The sequence below is a fragment of the Notothenia rossii genome (assembly GCF_949606895.1).
Source record: "Notothenia rossii genome assembly, chromosome: 2".
NCBI lineage: Eukaryota > Metazoa > Chordata > Actinopteri > Perciformes > Nototheniidae > Notothenia > Notothenia rossii.
Window position 1 is genome coordinate 30,293,060 of NC_136904.1, and position 20,029 is coordinate 30,313,088.

The 20,029-nt window shown below is 37.4% G+C and overlaps 1 long non-coding RNA gene across 1 annotated transcript in view; it reads left to right on the forward strand.

The window, feature by feature from the left end:
* The window catches only part of LOC307028638, a 29,976-nt gene extending 20,449 nt beyond the window's left edge, over positions 1-9,527 (forward strand). The window contains exon 2 of the long non-coding RNA XR_013805052.1: positions 9,061-9,527. This is a non-coding gene — a long non-coding RNA (uncharacterized lncRNA). The remainder of the gene's footprint in view (positions 1-9,060) is intronic.
* The last annotated feature ends 10,502 nt before the right edge of the window (positions 9,528-20,029 follow it).

A 20,029-nucleotide genomic window follows, 5' to 3' on the forward strand; every position in this document is an offset into this window, starting at 1 on the left:
AATAGCCTCAGTTGCAAACCTATTAATCAGTTCCCAAACTTTGAATCCCTGAGTGGGATGTTAAAGACTTGTTTCAGAATTTGGGGAGGACTACTGCATTGTGAAAATACTTTATAAAGACTTCAGAGTCTCCAGAAGGAGCTGTCTAAAGGCTGATCAATTCAAGCGACATCACCTAAGGCAATGGTGGTTGTGGAAAGAGAAAAGAAAAGAGCTCAAAAGACCTTTGCAGCCTGCTCCTTATCTCTGCTTTAGGCTAGTTGTAAGGCTACATTAGCCGCTACTAGCAGACCACATGTATGCCGTCAGTGGTCTATTGTAATGTTGGTAATGCAGGTGGCAGTTTTTGACCAAAAAAATACGATGTTTCTGGTTTCTGTCATTTTTTTCAGAAACTGTCCATGCTGAGGGCCAATGTGTTATAAGAATGCAATGCTAAATTACACTTACACTTAGTAAACTCTTTAGATTTCAGTCTTGGTTATTGCAACTCATGTGCTTATTGGTTTACAGTAAAGCACATGTTTTTTTTTAACATTGTACGGTGTCCTTGGGTGTCATGAAAGGCGCCTACAAATAAAATGTATTATTATTATTACAGTGTAATTAAGAATACAGATATTTTCAAAAATGCAACTAAAGAGTAACATGTGTCCTAGCCCAAAAACTTAAGCACAGGCAAATAAGTAACTGGATATACTGATAAAACTGCTCGTGTATTTAACTACTAGTACAACTCAGAGGTTGTAAGTAGGGGGACACCTATTGACTTTAATCATAAGAACAACTATAAACAGTCATTCTGTTGAAAACTGTCGACACTATGGCACTGTTTCTGGAAAGAGATGCTGCTGTTTCATTTTCAAAATGTCATTGTTTTAATATTGTACGACAAACAAAATGATATCCACTTCCAGGATGGATATCTCAATTTGAATTTAACTATCCAAGTACCAGACACCACTAAGGAGAAGGAAAACATTTGTATTTTATACTACTGAATGTATTAATGTATTTTAAGTTATTCATGTAAAATAAATGGGTGCTAAAACATAATAATCCCCATATAATGTATACAAACCTATACCCAAATACACTTCCTGTGGCAGATCTTTCCATTGTATTACATGTATCTTATTTAGTATTGCAGTGCCAGTTATTCCATTTGCTTGGCCTCCGTTATTGTTGTTTTGCAGCTTTATCAATAACTGGCCAACCAAACATCTTCACACTTTATACTGCTCTCCTGTCCTCAGATTTACACCCCCTAAACCAATCAGATTAACGGTTGTCAAATCTTAGACAAATATTCCTTCCATAATTAGATGGTACACTAACGGAACACAACATTCATTTCTGACAGTATATTCAGTCTATTTGTTGCCTTATATTTTATTTAACAAATAATTAACTTTGTTCCGGGCTCCATCACTGTATGTATACATTTATTAGCTCCTGTTGTGTGTGTTTTTCAGATATCCTTGTTCTTTTGCATCTTGCAGTGAGTCAGACTACCTGGCCCTCAGGGAAGAGAAATGGACATTCAGTGACACCATGGAAGACATTGTGTTTTGTATGATGATGAGCCTCCAGCTCCATTGGTCATTCAATGATACACCTTAAAGACCCAGTGAAGTGCATGTTTTTGCACCAAAATGAAATGGCAGTTTCATTCCTTACATATCATTGTGCCTGTTCATGGCTAAAATAATTTTTAATAATTCATAATTAATGAATTAATGAATTATTAATTTTGCCGTCCGAGCCTAACGGAAGTTGCAGACGATAGTGGCTGTGACGTCACAAGATGTACCCAGTTGCGATTGTAAACATGGCGGAGACTTTGGAAAGTGATACTAGTGAGAGAAATGATTGATTTGGACAGCTTTTCGGACAGGATAGATGAGGAAAGTGATCAATCTGGTGCACTTTGAGGGCAACATTAAGAGATTTATGGATACAGCTCTCAACACTCATATGAAACATATTTCAATAATCAAAAAACATTGGAAGGATTTCTTAACCTATTTTATACAACTAATATTACATAGATGGAAATATTTGTTTACATAGATGACCAAACCCACTGAGATAACTTAGGCTACAGTTTACCTCCCTGAGCTGACGTTATCTCTCTCAGTCCCACAGGAGAGCACTCTCCCTCTCCTTATTGTTGAAACAGCTAATCTCCGTTAGCTCCGAGCTAGCACCAGATGCTAACAACAACCCTGTAACTCTCTCAGTCTCTCTTTCTCTCTCTCTCGAATCGACCAGTGGCCTTTATTTATCATGATCAATCAAAGAATCTACGAAACAATGACACCAGCCAGGCTCACCTTCATCTTTTGGGAACAGAAACATCGCCACTTCGGCAGACTTGACATTACTACAGCCAGCGGCAATGCATCGTTTCCCCTGTGTTTTTCATCCCTCTTTCTTCACTGTCGCCTCCATTGTCAGGTTTTCTTGATTGGCAATCACTTCCAGTCGACTCCGACACACTTTCCAGGAAAATACTAGCTCAAAAACGTTGAGAAATTCGACTGTGAAAAAGAGAAAAAATGAACGGTGGTGAATGTAAACAGTGCGGCGGCGTCCATCTCGTGAAGTCACGCAGTAGATCGCAAGCCACGCCCACGAAGGCGAAGGTCGACTGCAGATTTCCCCGGCAAATTCAAAACTCGTCAAATTCGTTGCTATTCCAACATCTTTTGATATGGGTTCCAATGGACAATTTTGGTCATTACTATACGTATTAGCATAACAGATCATGCACAGGTGCACACTTCACAGGGTCTTTAAAGGCAATGTAGAATTTGTTGACTTCACTTTAATTATTTGTTCTTTACTGTGTAGTGCCAGATGAGTTGATTTGCGTAGATGATGCTTGTTTGACATATTACATTCATTCTCCTTTAAGTTCAGTATCATGCTGGACCACACGCCATGAACAGACGGCCATGTTGGCCGGTTAGCAATTGTTGGAAAAATGTGAGAGTTGTGTATTTATTTAAGTGGTGTGATAATTTGTGCAAATAAAGAGTAATAGCTGTGAGCCGACTTTCATGTTTATTTTTCGTGCTGGGGAAACTCACAGTGGCATGGACAGCTGCTACAAAGGTAGGCTTATGCTTCAATGGTGGCAAAAAGTTGTCAAAAAATAATAATCAAAGACTATTCAAAACATTTCCCCGACAGACAGCAGCAGCTGGGCACTAATTAAGAGGGCTAATGGGGCTTTTAACTACACTGCTCATTAAAGGGCTAATCTCCTATTGCATATTAAAATTGCATTGTAGTTGTAAAACCTTTTTGTGCAAAGATAGGCCAACTGTCGGAGACACACGAGACAATACATCTCTTCGCAATCACGCTCAATATACCTCATCTTTAAACCCAAATTACAGGGAATTTGGCCTTCAAGTTTTTGATCTGACATCCCTAAACCAGACAGCTTGAATGGCTCTGACAAGCTAAATGTAGGAAAAACGTAACTACCAGTGACAATCCAATCCGCCTTGTATTACAGTGTCCTCGGGACAGAAATGATTATGCGTGGAAGTAATATGACATCTTCAAAAAGGCTTTAAGACTCTGAAGAACGGGATGTATTCGTGCATGAATAGAACAAATGAACTTTAAATACTACAATCAAATCCAAGCATTTGCTTGTGACATAGCCAGAAGTAAAAGGGTTCATTTGTGTTTCGCATTATTGGAATAGGAACTTATCCAGGTTTATGCAAACCAAATGTGTCATTAATAGTCACAGTACTCCTGAGAACTGCAGGAATTGGAAAGCAACGGAAATCTCTCGAGGAACGTTTCCGGAGTCTGCCTGTGCACTGCAAGTCATGTGTGTAATCCTGAGTTACTGAGTGTGTCTGTCACATTGCAGAGGGCACCAGAGACGACAGGTGATGTCTTGGGTTTATAAAGTGCTAGAATATAATTTGGGTTGCAGGACAGCTGCATATCACAGAGTAGGGGGGAAATAAGTCCATCCCTGAACTGAAACACTTTTATTGTGGATAAAGTATCTCCAAAACTAATATTATTCAGCTTCTATTATTCTGTCTGTGCAAGCGCACACCATTTTGAAAAGTGAAGTCAATCTGGAAGTGCCTTATTCTTGCATTTTCTCTCATAGCCTGAACAGTGTCCTGTTGTATAGAAAACTAAAAGTAAAATACTGTTCTATTCAATTTCAATTCTTACATGAAGCATGATGTTGATATCATAAAGGATGGTACCAGCAGGGTACGCTTCAAAGAACGGCTACCTTGTGATTGACAAGACGCTACCACATGGTGACCGATTTGGGTGGTCCCTGTGATCTCGTCTTAAAATGTTAAACCTTTCACAGTGATTTTTCAGGTCATTGAGGTAAATTGCACATTTTGGGTCGGCTAGACATGTCTGGTTAAGTGTTGTACTTTAATATACCCTCTTGTGTTATTTCTGGTTGTAACAAAATATGATGTTATTGGCGAAAATGATAAACTTAAGGCTTAAAACCGAAGACCACAAACCGACTTGCTTTTAAACGTCTTTAGTGTGGGGCTAATTAGCCTTTTTCGCGATGGGTGCAAGTCTACTGATGTTGGGATTTATATTAATATATTTTTATTTTCTAAATCACAGGACACAAAGATAAAATACATGTTACTTAATTTATAACAGTTGCAGCAAGACTTCCCCATGTTATGTTTCACTTTCCTAATCTCCCTCACGCTCTGATAAAAAGCGCCAAAGGACAGGAAAAACAAAAAATAAGATCTATATCAGGTAATGTATATAATTATATATTTCAAAGAGAAAAGTTGATGCAATAGAAGAGCCATTTTCATCTCTAGTTTTGATAATACAAGCCCTCTGGCCTCTTTGCTCTCTGTTATATTTTCATCCTCCCCTTTTTTGCTCCTTTAGGACCAATTTCACATGGCAGTTATTACAAAAACAGAATGCTTTTAGAGCCTCTTAGCTTCTCAAAAGAAGCAGATACATGTAAGAGAATAAATCTGTGTTGCATAATGCCAGGATTAACCTACCATACACCCTGACTTTTCCCAAAAGCAAGGCAGCCGACAGGGAGAAAAATACTGTAAAGGATATCTCAAAAATCACTCAGTGTGGATGTTAAATCTTGCTTTTAACCTAAAATGACACTAAATCAGATCCATGGAAAGTTAGTCTGCCTAGCTATTTGAATCCAGTTAATGAAAAGTAAAATGCATTTGGCAAGTCAATAGGGATGATTATCGAATCACACCTCATCAGTCAATCAATAATGTTTTTTTTGTTAATTGGTTGGCCCAGCTGTTAATGAATATATTGCACAGAGTTCATGAAAGCCAACTTATTAATTTTTTTTTTTTTTAAATCAGCAATATATCCTCAAAAATATATCTGTAAAATTAAAAATAAAACACCTGATTCAGTTGAAACCATTGTGGAAATACATACAGTCTTATATAGTATAATAATCAAATCAATAAAATGTATGTTCATACATAAATATGTCGCTGCTGATATTAACACTGGTTGGACACTAACTAATCCTCCCTTTCTACCCCAGGCTTTGTTTTTAAGTGAATCTCCCTCTGAAGTTGAATGGTCAGTACTTGCAAGAAAGAAAAGCAGGACTTTGTCTGTGACCTTGACCGTTGACCCAAACACTGTTTCTAGAGACAAAGGACATGATTTACAGATAACCGCCATGGGCCCCTACACAGACACACATGCACACACTACTGCCCTCTCTGTCTGCTTAGCCATGTGGTCGATATTCACTGGTGCATGTCATTGTGTCTGGGGAAGGGAGACAAAGGTTAATGATGGGGTATAGGGCAAAACCTCCCTCCCCCGGAGTGCAGTTTGTGACCACTTTGACTGAAGAAGCAAACAGGCAACACACTAGAGAAGGATAAACATGGACAATCATTTATGTATTTCTGCTGTTTGTAATAAACTGTGGCCTAAAGATAATAATTTCTCATTAGACAAACACTATCTGGGTTTTTTTACTTCAATGTATTCTGTGCTCTCCGTGTTAATCTCAGGTTACATTGTGGAAGTAAAATTCCCGTTTGGCCGCAATTATTCATTTCTAGATCACAGAGTTAACCAAAAAAAACTCCTTATGACACATATTTGAAGTTCAAAAGTGTGTTTATACCCTATTTGGTAACACTTCATTTTTGATAGTCCATAGTTAACACTATAAGTCATCAGTTGACATTCAACAACACTGTTTCAACAGACAAGTAACATGCATTCAACTAACTGCCAGTAGAATATACATTAACCATTAGTTGATGATCAACAGATAAGCAACTAAAGTTTAGTTGACTATTACATTAAGCATTAGTTGATGATCGACAGATAAGCAACTAAAGTTTAGTTGACTATTACATTAAGCATTAGTTGATGATCGACAGATAAGCAACTAAAGTTTAGTTGACTATTACATTAAGCATTAGTTGATGATCAACAGATAAGCAACTTTAGAGTTTAGTTGACTATTACATTAAGCATTAGTTGATGATCGACAGATAAGCAACTAAAGTTTAGTTGACTATTACATTAAGCATTAGTTGATGATCAACAGATGAGCAACTTTAGAGTTTAGTTGACTATTACATTAAGCATTAGTTGACGATCAACAGATAAGCAACTTTAGAGTTTAGTTGACTATCTGTTGATCGTCAACTAATCTAGAGTTGACTATTATTATACTTTTAGTAGGTTCTACACTAAGCGTTTGTAGGCATGTTTTAGGACTATCCAATTAAAGTGAAAAACAGTTGAGAACAGTAGAAAGTCTATAACCTATCAACAGAACACATACATTCATCCACTAATGATATGCATCAGACATGGGAATAAAGCGAAATGTTTTGCACAACTGATCACGAACACTGGATAACTGAAGTCAATACCAGACTATAAAGCACAGTAGAACAAACACTATACACAGCATATCAGAGAAAAAACGCTTTTTTATTTTAATTTTATATTTTGTTATTGTAACACAATAACAAAATTAACACCACTAATTATTTTAACGCGATTAACGCATGTGTATTTTTGGTCCTAGGCCGCCCCGTAGTTTCAGAGCGCATCATACATCGCGATGCATCTTATAAATCGAGAAATGTCCACACCTCTAATGCTCATCTACTATGGCTGTTTGAGCTGAACCTGTAATGAATAATGAAATATAAATAATGTTCTCACCAGTTTTTACCACCAATATGTTTTTTTATCAATAAATAGCCAATTATCTAACTAGATTTGCACACTGCGCATACAGGCACACTACCTAGTACCTACTATAAAATACAATACATGTTCTAAAACAAATGGGAAGTCACACACGTTCATCCAAGTTGTAGTCCCTTTTCAAGAGAAAATATGTGAGAAACACTATGGCTCACCCTGCAACTAAGATACTGCACACAATACACACCACTAGGGCTGGGCGATATATCGAGTTTACACGATACATCGTGGATTGCACTCCATGCGATGTCGTAAATAACCACATCGTGAACATCGAGTATTATGTTGTCAAATCAATTTCCCGCCGCGGCCAAAATGAGCTTTCCTTTCTCCCTCATAGACACAGTCATACACACGCAGGCACACACGCAGGCCCCGTCTAACTTGCACACAAACATTACACACATGCACAGTGACAGAGAGCAGGGCTCGACATTATAAATGGCCCGCTGGCTCGGAAGCACTATTTAGACACCCCGGGCCAGCATAACGTACTTTCCACTTGCCCGCTTGGGCCACTAAAAATATTGCTTAAAAAAAAAAAAATTGTCCAGTGGTATAGGTACTTTGACAAGCAATTTTGTTAAATTGTTTCGTTTATTAACGCTACAACATAGCGTTTCGTGAGGCGGTTGTCGTTGTTGGGTGAAAGGCAAACGGGAGCCTGCTCGCGCTGTCTCCGCAGCAGCTGTTTGCTGCAGAGCCAGCGCGAGCAGGCTCCCGTTTGCCCGTGAGCGCCGGGCAAAAAACTATCTTCAAATAAAAGAAAGTCACTGGAGGAGTTAAAGGAGAGTGACAGGTAGCATGAGAAGAAGAGGGAGAGAAAGTTTCAGCCAGCTTGATCGATGGAGTTGGCTTCTAGTGGTGCAGCGACGCGTCCTAAAACCCTTTTATAATCTATCGATTAGATTTATGATTCGAAAATTATAAAAGTAGGGTAGACATGTGGACATTATCCGGCTGAAAAAAACGTGCATTTATCAAACAGGTTTGTTTTCCACAGGCCTTATTTCCAGCTATTTTCCAAAACCCTGTGGAGAAATCCCATTGCTTTTTTGTCGAGGGAACCAGCAGCTTCCTTCCTGGTTTAGGACGCGTCACTGCACCTCTCAATATGATGCCAATATAAACAAGGTCTTCTGTCGGCTCTGTACATCAATGCCGACCTATGCTGACAAGTAAGTGAAGAGTAGAAAATATAAAAGGTATTGGCTATAGGGAAATGTCCCAGCAGTTTAGGAGAATGAAGGTTATAATCTAATCTAATACATAGCCATTACATGTCTAATTCCTGATAATGACAGGAAGACAGAAAGCGCATTATACTAATAATAATAATAATACTACTCATAATAATAGCAGACATTTTTGAACAATGACCACAATATCATTATTTTCATAAACCAAATATGAACAATTGAGGAAAATGAGGAAGAACTGATGATTCAAATGTTGTAGTACAAGTAGTAATGTAGTTAGTGCATAAATTACTATTGCAACAAATGTGTTAATTTTCTTCATTATTAGTCGATTTTTTTTAATGCAGACATATGTTGCAGGGACTACTAGAATCATCATACTGGCGTGACTGTAAACATCAGGTTTTTTTTTTTTTTAGAGGACATTTCAGAATATCGCGATATATATCGTAAATCGCGATATAGTCAGTAAATATCGCGATATCATTTTGAGACCATATCGCCCAGCCCTACACACCACAAAAATTATTGGGGGGCAATAACATTTATTGACATTAATGTATTCTTTATTTTTCAGTGTCTTCCATCTCAGATGTGGTGAGAAGATATTGGCGTGTCCTTAAACTGGTGCAGAGAGGCTTCAAGATGACCAAAGCTTTTAAGAAAGCTCATGTTTCCAGGAATGCTGTGAAAGACACTGCAGCAATTGCTGAAGTATTCCTGGTGGACAAAAGTGTCCTAGACCAGTTTAAGGGTAAAACCACACTTTTAAAATAGTCGGTGAACTGGCAGAAAAGATTGCTTAAATGAAAAGCAACAAACAGCTCATCCCCTTTTCTGCCAGGTAATTCTGAATGTGGGTTGAGCGTTGTTGTTGTTGTAGGGGGAGAGTTTTTTCATTTTGGAAAACTACTTTGGGGAAGTTTTTTGGCGACCTGTTAATAATTATGTTTAGATGTCCTTTAGTAGGATTGAATGTGGTTCACAACTGTTCAGTTTTTACTTGTAGTATATTATTAAAATAAAAAAGCTTTCTTTCTCTGATATGCTGTGTATAGTGTTTGTTCTACTGTGCTTTATAGTCTGGTATTGACTTCAGTTATCCAGTGTTCGTGATCAGTTGTGCAAAACATTTCGCTTTTGTCAGTTGCATATCATTAGTGGATGAATGTATGTGTTCTGTTGATAGGTTATAGACTTTCTACTGTTTTCAACTGTTTTTCACTTTAATTGGATAGTCCTAACACATGCCTACAAATGCTTAGTGGAGAACCTACTAAAAGTATACTAATAGTCAACTCTAGATTAGTTGACGATCAACAGATAGTCAACTAAACTCTAAAGTTGCTTATCTGTTGATCATCAACTAATGCTTAGTTACTTTTCGGTTTGAACGATGCTGTTGAATGTCAACTGACACATGTCAACTGATGCACTGTTGACATGCTACTAAATGTCAACTGATGACTTATAGAGTGTTAACTATGGACGATCAAAATAAAGTGTTACCGTAATGGATGTAGTTTAATTAAAGATGTGGCGTTGAGATTAGTGCCATAAAAGCCTCAATTTCAATACAGTTCTCTCTGCCTTTGGTTTGAAATGTTTCTGTTCTTACCTACTTTCAACTTTACCCAACGTTTTATTGGTGACATCGCTGTTGAGCATTCACACATTTTTCAAGGAAACGTAATGTTGCTAGAATTTTTTTTTCAAATGCTGGTACCGGATAGTAGATAGTATAAAGAAACACCAAGGTGTGGGATATCTCTGTTCTGTGTTAACGACTCCAGGGCCACAGTGAAAACAGACTCCTTAACTGCACCCTGCTTCTCTCACCAAAGAGAAAAAACTATAGCTGCAGAAAATCATTTTTTTTCTCCACAGCCCAATAACAAAGGCCCACATTTTCCTAATGGCTATGCACAAATTACTGATGGAGAGAGTGCAAGATAGAAGGACAGAGAGAGACAACAGTATCAACAGCTGGTTTCATAAAACAGGATGCCATGAGCACACATAAGGTCGTTGTGATTCAGACAAATAAACAGTCTCACTTATAACACGTACTTGTTCTGCCTTAATTTAACTCATTTGGTAATTTGCTGATTTTGGCCTAAGACTGGATGTCCCATGGTGAAAATGATAGTGATGGTTTTCTTATCTCTCAAGTGACCAACTGACAGATTTAAACCAATGCCTGAAAGGTTTTTACAAAAGGAAATTAATCTGAGCCTTCCTGATTTTCACTGAATACAACTTGTGTTCCTTAAATCCACCTTTTAGACTGTTGGTATTTATCTGTGAATGTGAGGTAAGGTGAACAATATAATTGTGCCTTTAATACATATGCAGGTTTGTTTGTCTTTTTTCCGGATGTTGCTGAATTATGTTAGGAAAAAAAACATTGAGACAGGTCCAATGTTTATGAAGGACAACTCTTTTTCAACTCTGTTGTTTTGGTTAGTCAGCAGTCTGCTGTATTAACACAGTGGCATCATTAGAGTGAATGTGTGGCAGTGCTACTATTGGTCTGAACACAGCATACTCTAAGTGACTTCAAGAGTTATTCAGCCGGGTGTTTGAATTTATGACTGGTGGGGTTAAAGGATTTCCAGTGATTTATTACTGCCCTTGACAAAATATTCTTTGGATTACTGAACATTATTTTATTGTATTTGTTGCTGAATCACTAATTCATTATTTAGCCTGCATCCAGTTTTGAGCAACACACAGAAATCAGGTGGTCATGTTTTTGAAAGACCTGGATTTCATTCAGTGCAGCAGCAGACTGGGTCAATCCAATACTTTCAATATTTAGGGGAGAATGAGCAACCCCTCCACATTTGGACTGATCATAGTTTTCTATTTAATCTGATTGGCCCAATGATTCTTCATCATGGCTCTATTGTAGTTTATGGTTACAAGTTGAAAGATATCGAGTATCTGAATCTGATATAAATTGAAGCATTTGTAACTATTTTTGCATTCTATTTTCTGACCATTTTTGGTCCAAAAGTTAGCAGTATTTTGCAGTAAACTGTGTCTTAGTGTACCAGCTCACCTTGGCTTTAATGGTGGGATTAGTTCTGATTTTGTGCAGTGGTGATTTGCTTATACAAACTGAGAACAATCGGATTCACTTCATACCACAAAAATCGAATGAGTGTTAAAATGACTTGCTAAAAATGTTGGCTTGGACCCTTCGGGAACTGCATTAAAGGCCTCTCACTCTCAAAGTCCCCGGCTGAATTTAATTCCTAGTAATGTCCCTGTTGAATGTGTTAAAAAGCCTGATGATAAGATATTCTCCTGTGAGTAGAGAAAGCCTTTATAACCTTTATTATTATTTGAACAAATGTATAGTTATAGTGAGTTTATCAGACGGGCTCAAAGGCATGATTGTTGGCAGCGTAGATTCCAAACAATGTTCAATCACACAGCTGGTCTGTGAGCAGCAAACTGAATCCTGATCCAGTTATATTAACATATTACCAGTCGGTTAATGTCAGAATAATGCTAGAACAGTATTAATGAAGCATAGGGGAGGTTTGGAGATGGCATTTTACAGTCTTTACAACGCAAACACACAGGCACAACATCCTTGGTTCCTTCTTTATTTAATTGATCTAAACCTTATGCCTATAAGCATTTAATAATTGTGTAAATGGGATTATAATGACAGCAACAAGGCTTTCACTCTTCTTGTAGAGAATAATGGGGACTATATTAATACCCTAAAGGCCGAAAATATATATGCAACTTTAGGTAACCAACTCAGATAAATACCTGATTCTAAATCCTGAGGACGCTGGATCCATTAACTAAAATGTAACGATACAAATTATGTTTTTAAGTTGATAACAGCATGTTAGCATATTGTTCAGCATCGGCCAATGCTTTTGTTCCAGTGCTTTTCAGTTTGATGTCTCTCTGTAGCCTCCTTCACATACCTTTGGGTGTTTTTCCTACTTCAGCTCAGCAGTATACTGTTGGGATCAAACTGTATAAATGATTCATAATTTCCTATAGCTCTCAACCCAAACCCTGCCTCCAATCCCCACAACACCCCTTGCACAAGAAAATAGCTTCATAAACACACTCAGGAACGCAAACCACCAGCAAAATGACTGCATTCACTATTTAGAAGGTATTAAAGGTGCTTGCAGGCCTCAGTAGAAAATAAAACACTATCCTAAAATGGAAGTGGCTTTAAAACAAGCATGTGCAGAACATGTTAAAGTCTAAATCTATGTTGGTTGTTGTTGTTTTTGTTGTTGTTGTTGTTACATATCAATGTCAGATATGTTATAACCAAGGCATACAAACACTCAACAACTTGCATGGCCAAACACCAACAGGGCTGAGGGAGAATCTTGTTTTTCCTTCGGGTTTTTTATTCCATTAAGATGCAGCACCAAGTTACTGTATACTATTTTTGAGTGATGTTGATACACTGGACTGCATTATAATTAGGTGTTTCCAATATTTTCTTCCATTAAACAATTAAAACATTAAATTAACCAATCTAGTACTGTATGAGAGGTTTTCAACCCTTGTGTACAACAAATGTGCTGTTTTTTTTTATTTATAAATATCGTATAGTGAACAATTCAAGTTTTGTGACATTATAACCTCTCCTCTTCTCCCAACGGCAGCTTTTTTATGAACATATTTCCCAGATGCATTACTCACAAAGACATACAACTTAATGTGCCCATTCATTGGCCTTCGAGAAATAATCCATAGATTTGTTTTACACCCCATGACCTTTGTTCCCCCTAAGGCCACAATTTGAATGTCTTTGCATAAATATGATTTATGTATTTTACAGTCAGTGCAGGCCAACTGGGAGAGCATATTTGTTTTTACGTATTATGAGCATGTCATTTATACATTCAAACTTTTTTTTAAATGTTGATTATAAATGTTATATTAAGTTACATTACACAAGCTATCTTGGTAGGGGATTTAATAAAGCCTGAAGTGAATAAGTATATTGTTCAATGTCACCCACTCTGACTGCTGGTTATTGAACAAGAACAATGGTGATGTGATAGAATGGGGAAAGGACAAAAGGACCTCATCCGCCTTGACGTGTTTGCCTGTGTGTGTCACTTAGAAAAGAATAAGGGAGCATTAGGAACATATGTTGACGGAACCTTGTGCAGAGAGGAATTAAAAATCAATAGTTTGTTCTATCATCTGTGCTAGTCTTTCCTTTTCATCACAAGCTGTGGTGACCATTGACCTCTACAGACTGTTCATCATGAGAAGCTAGAAGAGAAAGGAAGAGAATAATTCGTCGACCTTGATTTTGTCTCATGAAATGATGGATGAAACTGGCGATAAACTGAGAAATGTAATTGATCTCTATTGACATCAAACAATAAATATAATTAGCAGTCTTCTTCTCAAGTCCTCTCAAGTTTGAACCAGGGAGATTTAAAGACCTTTTCTTAAAAATGTCTGATGTCAGTTTCAAGGACGATTATATTAAATGTGCCTCAAATTATATTTTGTAAAGATATCTAAGATTATTTAAATTGTCTGCTTCAATTAATACATTTCTGTATTCTTTACAGTGATGTTATGGCTTAAAATGTGCTTTTGATATAACCAGCAATCCTGAAGCAACAGTTGTATTTAATAGAACTCATGTTTCTGTCGCCACTGCTGACGGCTAGCTCCGTTTTACTTTTCGCTGCTAGATGTTCACAAGCTAACATTTGCTATGCTCATGTTGCTTGGCCTTTCCGGGTCTCAGTTCTCCCAAGCTACACCAGTACCAGTCTGTCATTGTCATGCTCATACTTGATGGAGTCGCAAACTCCATGCAAGTTTGGTACATTAGAAGGATACAAAGTATGGGTTTACTAAGCCTAGTAGGCCAATGCTAACACAATCCTCAAAGAAGAACCAGATCAAAACTGTGATGAAAATGTATGTAATGGATTGGAAGCAGGAGTTAAAGTAGCTATAATAGGACACGTAATTGTGGATTGTGTTCCCAATTCCCAACAAGCCAATAGATATAGCTGTTCAACTGAATTGATAGTTTTAGGAAGCACCAAATCACAATTCATGGGAAGAGTAGACTACAAAAACGGTGCATAAATGCACACCTAGCAGCTATGTTGCCTGAAAATATATGTGAGAAAATTAATAAGATCATCAACATCCCATTCTATTATGTATGTAACAGTAATGCATTTAAATGTGGGCCACCAATAGTGTACTTTAGCCACCAAATGTAGGAGCTTGGTTAACTGTGGAGCCATCTTGAAAATATATTCTTTCATATGCATTCATGTATCTGTGTTATTTGAAATGCCATTTTTAATGAGGTTTCTCTAAAATAATCTAAATGACATCATGAGTTATGTTGCTGAATAGGTTTATATTTTAGAGTGTTACATGCTGCATACAGTACCTTGATATTAATGGACTTAATACAGGATTTCGAGGCTCTACTTGTTTTGGAGTATATCTAAAAAGGATGCTACAATTCAGTGACTACTCTCATCTGAGTTTGAATAAAAAGCCTTTGAAATTCTGAAAATAAACCTTCAAAAACAAAAGTTGCCCTGACCATTTCCCAACCTTCCTGCATTGCTCTTTAAAAGGATAGCTAAATTATTTAGTTTATCCCAGGAGGGCAAGATCTGTCCTAAAAGAAGGACCGATGAAATATCTACAAATTAAACCAAGCTTTATGTCAAATATACATATAGGTATACCTCTGAATTGCTCTAAAGAACACAAGCCTTTGTGATTTATATTAAAAAGATGTGCAGCAGGCTATTTGTCATCTGAACTTTGGAAGAAAAAAAGAGCATCCCCCACAGTTTATTGACAGATGGTAACAGATGGAGGAAATAACACAAGCACGCACAGAAAGCTCTTACAAGATACGAGTAATAGATGAAAAAGGTATGATGAATGGAGCTTTGGTGCTGCCATTGATGTGATCTTCAGTCATCACCCAGAAGACATTCAAGTGCTTACATGATATCGCTTAAAAATATCGGCCTTACGGATTTAAAATACAGTTGTGATCATAATCTGTAAAAGTCTTAAACTGAGTCTTAGGGTGCCTGTCCGCAAACTCGCAAAACACTGCTTGATTTCAGTTTTAATTCATAACATTTGTATTGAATGCCTGAAATGCCTCCATTGTAGTGCTTTGTTTACTTTGGTAACATAACAAACTAACTACATAACACTCACGCATCTATTGGCTAGCGCTCCATTTGTTTATGATAGGCTATGGGGCAGGACATCTCTGTTACAAGCTGGCTCTGCTTGTAACATAAGGACAGCAGTTCCACACAGGAGTTGCCCAAAACAATCATTTATTTTAACTAACAGTGTCTACAACCAACAATAAAACAAACAGAAGAGCGGTGTCCTGCTGCACCGAGCAGGGCAGCTGAGAGAGAGCGAGAGCCTGTTCTGCAGCCCTCTTATATCCTGGAATCAAGGGCCACAGGTGAGTCCCATCACTGCTGATTACAAGAAACACACAGGTTACAGCAGCACCACCTGATGGACAACCACAGGGTTGTCACATCTCTAAGAGATAGACCAATCACAACTGATACAACCAGCTAACCAATCACAGCAGTCTGGGCTCTGGTTTCAGACAGAGGGTGAAAAGAGGTGATGCCGCACAAGCAGTATGAGAAAAATAAAGACCTTTTTGAACATTAAAGCATGTAAACATGTCACAGTAGAGGCATACAATACAATAATTAACCGTAAACATAGTATAATGGGGCCCCTTTAACATGTTTTCAAGCACGCAATACATTTTTGTTTATCAAATATCCCTATGAATACACGTCAAAGTTCCATACTTATGCCAAGTAATGGCAACTGAGCAATCCCCATCCACTGAGTATGCTTCATTAAAGCTACTGAGCGGATATTGAGGGACAGTTTTTTTAGCTGTTTTTGTAAGATTGTTTAAAGTAAAAATGTTAATATAGGGGAAGAGGGCAAGAAAGAGATTTGACATGCAACTTAGGTCGTTAGGCCCGAATCCAATCACTGAAATCAGGGTCATATGTGAAGCGTTGTTTAACTAACCAAGGTCGTAGAGTTTTAGTATGCAGAATATTTCAAGTGGATTTGAAATTCAAAAAGTGGGCTTGGGCATGGATGCAACTCTAGGGTATACCATGTTCATTTAATATGCTGTGTGATACACATCTTACAGCATTGTGTTTGATCTGTATCATCTCATGTATTTTGTACAAATCATTTTGGAGTGAGTGGAAGGAGGAAATAGAACGCATCTTTGGTAAAAGGGCAATTTTTTGTTTCTTTCTATCATCATCAATCATTCAAACAATGCAGTGAGACAATGACACTGCAGAATGTATCAATTTGTATGGCAATATAGTACTGCATATTATATTATGTGAAATAATGTTAAGCGACAGAGAAAGAACTATGATAACATGCTCAATATTTTTCATTGGTATGTTGATCACTGCATTGGAAAGTAATATCTATATAATTTCAGTTGAATTATATGAAAGACTTAATAAGTACATATATTTGTGTCATCTGCTTCTGATGAAGGAGAGTATTTTCACAGCAATAATGTGTGACAATTAATAACAACTAATTAGTACTGTACATTCTGAATTACAAATGCCAACTTTTAATAGTGTGATTATGATGGGTGCTTGCCTTTGGATGGTTGTTATGTTTTAATTTCTGGATTAAATAGCCTCCCAATAACCTCAGACATGAAAATCCTAAAACTGCAACATTAAGTGTTCAGACTAAAATAAACATTGAACCAATATCACCATCTAGTGGACATTATCGGACATGGCTAATTTATGTTGTGCTTTTAAGCATAAATTCATCATTATGTCCCCTTAAAAAAAAACTGTCTTATCTATGTGGTAACGTTTTTTAAATAAACGGTGATAATGATGTCAAAAATAATGATCATAAAAAGAGAAAATCTCAAGCAGGCCGTTAATTCTATATGAAGTGTGTCTGGCACTGGTCCTAAACAGACATATAGGATAATGTTACTGAATTTGAAGGGTTACAAATAAGACTTGTTATAATATCTTGACATTTTCCCCTTATCCATCACTTTTGAAAACAGTATGTGCTTTTAACAAAAATACAAAGCATATGAGCCATATTAGAAGTGAATCTGCTTTAGATGGACACCTGTTCCTGCATGCCTTTCTGCTTCAGCAGGAGGAAGAAGCCATTTCAATCTTTAAATAGTGTTTACCTTATGCAGAAAATAATAATACAATTAATTAAATCATTTACGTAAAGGTAAACACTCCACATTGCGCATGAGTGGTTATATAGAAGGGTCATATGAGATCAGCAGCGGAAGTGAGAGTCAGACCTCTGTGAGGAAAATCCCTCACCTGAAAGCCTAATCTTGTTAGTTTGACTCAGTCTCCGTTATGTGTTGACGAAACATCATTGACACAGTGCCATCTAATCGTGAACCCAGACACAAACTGAATCAACCCTAGGAAGTATGACTAGAAATAATTTAAGATCTCCTCTTAAAAATAATGTATTAGAAATTCCAGAAATGTAAAATAATTATATTGTGGAACTATGTCAGCTACTTGAAATGTTACATGTTGACTTAACCGGTAACAACCAAAATATAATTTAAATAAAATTACACTTTTTTATGTGAAAGGCCCATGTAGGAACCGCCCATTGCAAACAAGCATAGGCTACATGCTGTGGTGACGTGGTACATTGCTATGGTCTTGTCCCTATAAAAACAATAAATAATGTCAATTACAAAATTGAACTACGAACAGAGTGGTGTGCATTATAAAAACATATTGTTTTGCAGTCCAAAAGCAATCTTGTTTAATTTCTTCTGGTTTAAATGTTTTCCCTCGGCAACTTCAACAAATTAGTTGAACAACCCCGATGGCTTTTATTAAATCTTCTTAGCGACATGCTAAGTAAAAACCATGTCTAAACTTTGCCAGGACAGAGCTGCTTATTTAAGATCTACCTTGAAGGTCTTGTATCTATTTAAGACCACAGGTGGTTTGACATGCAATAGCTGCATTAATGTGTATAGTATTGCAAAAAAAATAAAAACATGTTCACCCAAATTACAAAAACTCAATCTTGACATGACAAGACCTTTACAATAATTGGAGTGGAAATGTATTAAAAAATTAACCATTTGCATGCATGTCAATGGGATGCTTGAGACTGCTTTTTTTCAAAGAGATTTGAATGAACTCACTTTGACATGGGTACATTGGGGTAAAGAAGTCATTTTTACCTAGGTTGAGATGTTCTACTGCCACAGTCTATTTGTGTTGGGGATAGGAAGCATACCAATCTCAGGGCTAAAAGATATACAGATTGAAGTGTTTATAAGGACAAACACTGGAAGTATGATCAATATATCTGCCAAAGAAAACTTTCCACCAATAATTTTATTCCGTATGGATGCAAACTTTTGTATCCCTCTATTCAAATTCTTAAATATATTACAAATGTCAAATACATTAGTGTGAAGAGCCAGAAACACATCACATCATGATCAGAGGCGCTTTAAAAATTGATAAAAGACATCATCGGAGTGGCCCTGCTGTTGTGGGATTATCTAACAGTAGAAACCTCTAATGACTTCTCAGGGATTGTATCGAGGGTCACACCATTAATAAGTGTCCTGACTACCAGCCAATAATACATCAGCATGATAGCAATCCTAAACTAATTACACAGTACAAATGGTAAGTAAAAAACATATCTTTACTTTCTAATCTTTACTTTCAACTAAACAAAATCACCAAAAACTGCAATACGTCCAGAACTCTGCCGCCCATCTGTTCACCTCCACCCATCGCCGGACCACATCACTCCAGTCCTTCATAACCTCCATTTGCTCTCAGTCAAAGTCAGAATATATAAAAAATACCTCACCCCTCCTTCAACGCCATCAACTACCTGGCCCCTCCCTATCTCTCTGACCTCCTCCACCGTCACATCCCCACCCGCTGCCTCAGGTCTGGAGATGCAAACACCCTAAAGCCCACCAGGACTAAGATCCAGACCTGGGGTGACCGGGCCTTCTCTTCTGCCTTCCCACCCCCTGGACCGCCCTCCCAAACCACATCAGACAGTCAACCACCCTAGCATCCTTCAAACAAGAACTCGAAACCCACCTCTTCAGAGTTGCTTTTTCCCATTGAACTCTTAGCCCCCACATCATAACTCCGACAATCTGAATTTTGAATTGTCGTTTTCTTTGTGTGACCTTCATTGTTAAGTGTGACTTTTGTAAAGTGTCTTTTTGAAAAGCGCCAGATACGGTTTGGTTTGTGCAACTCAGCATCTTAATAACCACATTTGGTGACAGGTTATTGTGTCCTGAGTAGTTACTGGCACCATATCATAAGGTGTGATGGACCATTAAGTAATATAAACAGGAACTAACAAGTAACCATCAATTATTTTAAAACTAATTGGGCCCCCATGGTTGATTTGGACACACTGACAGAGCCTGAGGGATC